Below are 6392 nucleotides of genomic sequence, written 5' to 3' on the forward strand. Positions count from 1 at the left end.
GTTATTCACTTACTCAATTGTGTTCTTAAGATGCACTAATAAAAGTAGAATTTCTGAATTAACGGGTGTGTGTTAAATTTTAAAAAATTACAGTACAGATTAAGGTTTAGGACAGATCATCAATGCAAATTTTAAGGTGTCGTCTCAGGGCACTTCTGTCTGGAGGTTGTCTTAGGTAAAGACCCTTGAAAAGGAGGAGAGTTGAGATTCTTAAGGCTGATTTGGGGAGTTTTCTCTCTGTAAGTGTGAGTCTGGAGCAGTTAGGACGATTAAGCTTAAGCTTAAGATTAAGCTTAAGTTTTCCTGCTTGGTGGCAGCAGTGGTGGGGTCGAATCTTCGGGTTCTTTTAGAGATGTTTTTATCAAACACACAGACCCTGCTCCAAGCAAGCCAGTTCTCTGTCAGTGAAGAGGCTGTGTGGGGCTGGCAGCTGTGAGGTGATGTCCCAGCTCGCCCCCTCACCCTAGAGCCCTGTCCCGACTCCCCTGGACCCTGTGCCAGGCGGCCAGGTGGGGGTCTGCCCGCCCACCGCTCCTCGGGAGAATGGGGGCTGGGCAGGGGGCTTCAGGGTCATGAGGCATTTCACCAAGAAGCAGAGGACATCATTTAGCACTGCCTTGTGGCTTCTCAGCCTGTGTTGTCTTAATTCAAGTTGTCATTCATAGACCAGTAGCAAACTAAAATCAATAAGTGGTGAAAATGGGCTTTAAAGGCAAACTAAAGTCACAGAGGAGGAGGAACACAGCATCTGTTGCCTCAGTGGGTTCTATTTTCCCTTCTGACTTAGGATGGCTGAATCTGGGACCTGGGTTGTTGTTGTTGTTGTTAAAGGGAAGGGGAGAAAATGAGTGAATTTCCCTTTTAAAGATAAACAGGACAGGAGGGGGCAAGTCATCATTTGATTGGATCACAGAGAAAAGTGAAAATGATGGTGTTTGTCCTCTGACTCCTGTGCTACTTCCTGAAAGTCTATGCCCCTCTCTGGGCCACAGTCTTCTCAACTGGAAAATGGAGTCAGACAAGGTACGGCAATTTTCAGCCCTTTTCTGTGGTGAGAAACCACAGCAGGTGTGCCAAGGGGTGCATCACAATGTAAAAGTCGGTGGGGGGCGGTGATGGCATTTGGGGCTATGGTCCCAATCTCTGCAAAAAATTTCATCTGAAATTTAGAATTTCACAGCAGAGACAAAGTTTAGGGGAGAAAAAAGTCACTGGAAAAGAGGGTTTCCAAATTTCCTTCCACTTATCAGGGGCTACCGAGATCTTCTGCATGCCTACAAGTTACTACTGAAACCTCAACTTGGACTAACCCTACCTTCTTCCCGTGACGAGGGTGGGACCAGCATGAATAGAGAGACTGCCAGGCGCAGGTGGGTGATGCACTCTGGTTCTGTATTGCTGGAGACACTGACGGCCTCTGTCACTAACGGGGAATCTCAGACTGGTTCCTCTCCATCTCTGCGTGTCATGGGCTTGGTTGTCAGAGATGGAAGAAGAGGAGGCATGTGTTGAACCAGCAATAATTCAAACCACGAGACAACAGCAAAAGCATAGCAACATTGTTTTAGTGGCAACAGAACTCTGTCATCCAATGTCAGTGACAAAGTGAGGCAATAGTTCCTTGGGCTTCTTTTGAAGAAATCAGAGCTTCTGCAGATTGGCACCAAGAAGGTGGCCTGGAGGGGGAGTGGTGAAGGGCGGAACAGGGTTTCAGCAAAAACCATCCACCCCCAGCCACTGATGCTCCCCAAAGCCACTGTAGGCAGGTCCCCTAGCGCCCTCTTCCAGCGGCTTGGTCACCACGCACATTTAGAAATTCTGGGGTCTCCGAGTGCTACACAGATTTGCCCAGTGGAAATACAGAAAACCAATAAGGGTTGAAAAGGTGGAGGAGGGGGAAAATCATAGACAAGAGAGGTGGCAGAAATAGAAATGTGAGGTTACCTGTACTTAGAATGTTCAAAATAAGTCAACGCATTGGGAAACCTTTCTAAGAAATTAAGCTCTAAAAACTTGACTGGAGCTATAGGGCTGATTTGACTTGGAGTTGGTTTTAGGAAGCAAGAAGTTACTTATCCGTCTGGGGAAACTGAACCCTGGAGTTCTGACAAGTGTGGAAGGACAGCCCAGGTCAGGCAGGGAGCGTGTGTCAGTTACCTCCACATCCAGGGCTGTCATGCATACTTGATTGCTGAGAAGGGTGGACCAGGCAGTGCAGAGAAAAAGCCGTAGTGTGCATACACACTGGCCTTCTAGAAACCTAGTGTCTCAGGGTGATCCAGACACAATTGTGGTTCTGCTTTTTTTCAAGCTGTTCCTACATGCCTGCTGTGTGTGCTCAGTCGCTTCAGTTGTGTCTGACTCTTTGTGGCTCTGTGGACTGTAGCCCACCAGGCTCCTCTGTCCATGGGATTTCCCAGGCAAGAATACTGGAGTGGGTTGCCATGCCCTCCTCTAGGGAATCTTCCTGACCCAGGGACTGAACCTGCATCTCCTGCACTGGCCGGTGGATTCTTTACCACTAGCGCCACCAAGGAAGCCCCACAGGTCTGCCAGATTAGGTCTTATTAAAAGGAGTACTTGTCACACACTCATGGTAATAGATTCTAACATTTACTGAGCACTTGCCCTGTGCCACATATCCTTTGAAGTCGTTGACATGTGTGAGTGGATTCAATCCCTTCAGCAACCCATTTCACAGATGAGGACACTGAGGTTCAAAGAGGTGAAAACAGCAGAGCCAGGATTTGGTGGACTCTGGGAGGTTTGAGGGTGGGTATGCAAACATGAGACCATTTGTCTTTAAGGCCGAGGACTTCTAGGTATAAAGGAAGTGAAAGAGAAGCTTTTGACACTTGATCATGGCCATTTTCAGCACCCCCGTTTCTGGGAGGACCTCAAGAAGCACACCCGAGAGCAGATTATAGCTGAGACTTTGGGCACACGGACCTGATTCAGTGCTCTGTGGCTGGGCTGCCTGGCAACTCCCAGGCTGCGGGGAAGACAAGGAAAATTCTAGATGGCTGAGTTATCTGCTGCAGGCTTTCTCACCTTTTTAAAGAGAGAGGCCACGCCCCTCACAGGACAGCACAGCTCTGTGCTGTTGGCATCCTCGGAGTCAGGGCCACGCCTCCCTGAGACATCTCCCACCTGATCGGCCTGCTGGTGATGGGAAGACAAAGAGGACCCACCCTGTGCCCTTCCGCTTCCCAAGGCCAAGCCTTCACTCCCCATACATGCCCGTGGGGAGAACCTGGCGGCTCTGCTGCACACATGGGCTGCCGGGCTCAGTTTCCAAGGTGGCCATGACGATGGCTGTTAGCCCATCGGGAAGGTGCAGAGCTCTTGCTGTGTAATCCTTAATTTTTTTGAGTTGTGGAGCCCTATTATTTTATGTGACAGTCTCTTCCTTTCCCCTACCGTGACGGAATGTTCTGTGGCGTATGTTATGATCTTTAATTAAAGGGAACTTAATTTGCTTTGGAGGCATCCTTTGTTCATTGGAGACACCCTAGGGTGTTTTAAAACCAGGTTTGGAATCATTGCCATTGAAGCCTGGAGTCTAGTCGGCCTCGCTGCTACGGCCGGAGGCCGGTTGCCTGGATGGAAGGAGGTGTCTGTCCTCCCCACTCTCACCCCGCCCTGCGCTTCAGTGTAGAAACTGGAGCTTCTCCAGATCCTCTCCACTGGCCCTGGGTTGTTTTTTTTTTTTTTTTTTTTAATGCCCACCTTCCAAAGAACACAGACCCTGCAGCCCGGTGACTAGACCATGGGCCAAAATTACATTTGAGGAGGGGACGGACCATTTAGATGACAAATGGGCTTCAAGACACTGTCAGAAAGTCCGGGCGGGGGAAGACTATTAACGGTCACACGGAGGCAGCCGCATCTGTGATGCCAGAGCCGGTCGTGGGTCCCCACTGCTGTGTTTACCGCTCCTTAATGCGGTATTGTTTACTCACAATTAAACCCTTTACCATTAATTTAACTTTCAGATGCTGAAATTGGTCACACAGCCTCGAGTCTCCAGGCCCGGACAGATGTGTTCTATACACTTGTTTAAACACGGCGCTCATTAGGAGGTAATGCATGTATAGCAAGTTGATTACACCACAAAGCAGGGCGCTTTATCACCGGGGCCTCTCTGGAGGCCGCAGGAGGGGCCGTCAGCTGCCGCTGTCATTCTAACCCCCACCCCCCCACCCCGCCTTCCCGACCCCCACCTCGGACGCTGAGTGACGGCTCGGCCCGCCGCCTGCTCGGAAGTCCACAGCTTCCCGTCAGAGCGCCGCCGAGCAGCCTGGGAGGAGGTATTAATTGTTGTCAGCCTCCATTTCACACCCCAGATAACAAACGGGAGCCACCCTGGCAGTGTTTAAGGAAGATAAACAAGTTGCCCGAGCCCCTGCAATTAAACACGCTTGCATATTTCACTGAGATGTTTCCTGGAAAGAAAGCAGGGCCACCCTAAACCGAGAACACAGAGCGGTCCTTCCGTCCTTACGAACCTGGTGATGCCCACACTGTGGGCATCAGAAAAAGCTCCTCCAAGCCCCCAACTAGTTTGCTGTGTGTCTCAGTAAACTGTATGTCTCCATCCCGAGCAAAACGAACATCTGAATTAAGCCTAAGGTAAATCTCCTTTATTTCCTGTCTCTCAGGAGAAAAGTAGCATGGTGCAGTGGTTTAAGGAAAGGATGCTGGAGCCAGTCTGTACTGTGCTGTGCTCAGTTGCTGCAGTCGTGTCTGACTCTTTCTGACCTATGGACTGTAGTCCACCAGTCTCCTCTGTCCACGGATTCTCCAGGCAAGAAAACTGGAGTGGGTTGCCATGCCCTCCTCCAGGGGATCTTCTCCCAGGAATCGAACCCATATCTCCATTGTTTCCTGCCTCCTCCTCCTAACCACTGAGCCACCTGGGAAGCCCCGGAATCAATCTGCCTGGGTGTGAATTCCAGATCCACTTTTCTCAGTGGTGTGTTGTGTGACTTTGCCTCAGTAGCTTTGGCGGCGGGGGTAGGGGGGTGGGGGCTCAGCTTCCTCATCTGTAAAATGGGTATAACAATAATAATACATACCTCCCATTTTAAGAGGAGTAAAGGAGGCTTAAGTTTGTGGCACCATGCCTGACCTGTGGAAAAAGGTGTGGAGATGGTAGTTATCCCTAGAAGTCAAGTTAGTGGAGTTTACTTTTAAGGTATAAAAATGCTTAGCAGTAGATGGTTAGAAGCAAGAAATTTAGGTTACTCCTAAACTGAGGACTGTGATGCCGGTATTTGTTTTCTAGGGCTCTTTTCCTCACGGTTCTGAGAAGGTGGAATGGGATGAACTCAAAAGAGAAGCTGTTGGTGGTCTTTTGCTCAGGGTAGATCTAGCAGAACCAGGAAGTGGACAGAGTGCCTTCTAGATATTTCCACCCCAATCTCTGCAGAGTGCCACCTTCTGGATATTTCCATCCCAGTCTCTGTCAAGGTGAATCTGCCGAATATCGCCGTTTGCTTTTCTAGCCTTCCTCCTCCCACGCTCCTTCCTCCCCGTTCCCCACCTTCCCCCCTCCCTTCTTAACCTTGGCTCACACTGTGTAGCCTTACATTCACCAGCCCACAGTAGCTTGCCCTTTATTTCCTGCCCTGAAACGCCCACCTGCTGTTTGGACCCCGATGTTTAAACTTTGAGGAGAAACTGAGGCAGCTAGAGGGGAAGTCTGTGCTGCTCTGGCCCCGCCTTTCTGTCCGCATTGTGCAGGTCCAAATTGCCGCCTCCCTGTTGTCATGGGACCTTTGGATGTGCTGTTCCCTTTGTCTCAACCACCTCTACTCACACCAGCATCCCAGCTCTGGTTATCACTCAGCCTTTTCCGGCCCACCAGATTGGAGTAGATCTCTGTTTTGAGGCCCTCTTTTTTCCTTTGTAGTAGCTCTCAAAATATTCATGATTTGAGTAGTTTTCTGTCTTCCAGTGAAGACGGGCTGTATCTGTCTCATTCACCATGTAACCCCAACCCCTAGGACACTCCTTGTAGATGCTCAAAAGATGTTTGTTACACTATAGTGAGGTTTCCCTGGTGGCTTGGCAGTGAAGAATCCACCTGCAATTCAGGAGATACAGGAGATGCAGGTTCAATCCCTGGGTCTGGAAGATCCCCTGGAGGAGGGCATGGCAACCCACTCCAGTATTCTTGCCTGGAGAATCCCATGGACAGAGGAGCCTGGAGTCCATGGGGTCTCAAAGAGACATGACTGAAGCAACTGAGAGTGCACACATACTATAGTGAACCACTAGGATGAATCAGATAATTTTCCTTAGGGCTCTGGAGAGAGGGAGAGTCCTTATTATTGCTCATGGCTCTTTAGTCTTTTCTTTCTATGACTCGGTGAGGCTGACCTGCTCCT

This window comes from Bos grunniens, chromosome 18, assembly GCF_055505025.1.
Source record: "Bos grunniens cultivar Pamir isolate PY7600 chromosome 18, Bosgru_T2T1.0, whole genome shotgun sequence".
Classification (NCBI taxonomy): Eukaryota; Metazoa; Chordata; class Mammalia; order Artiodactyla; family Bovidae; genus Bos; species Bos grunniens.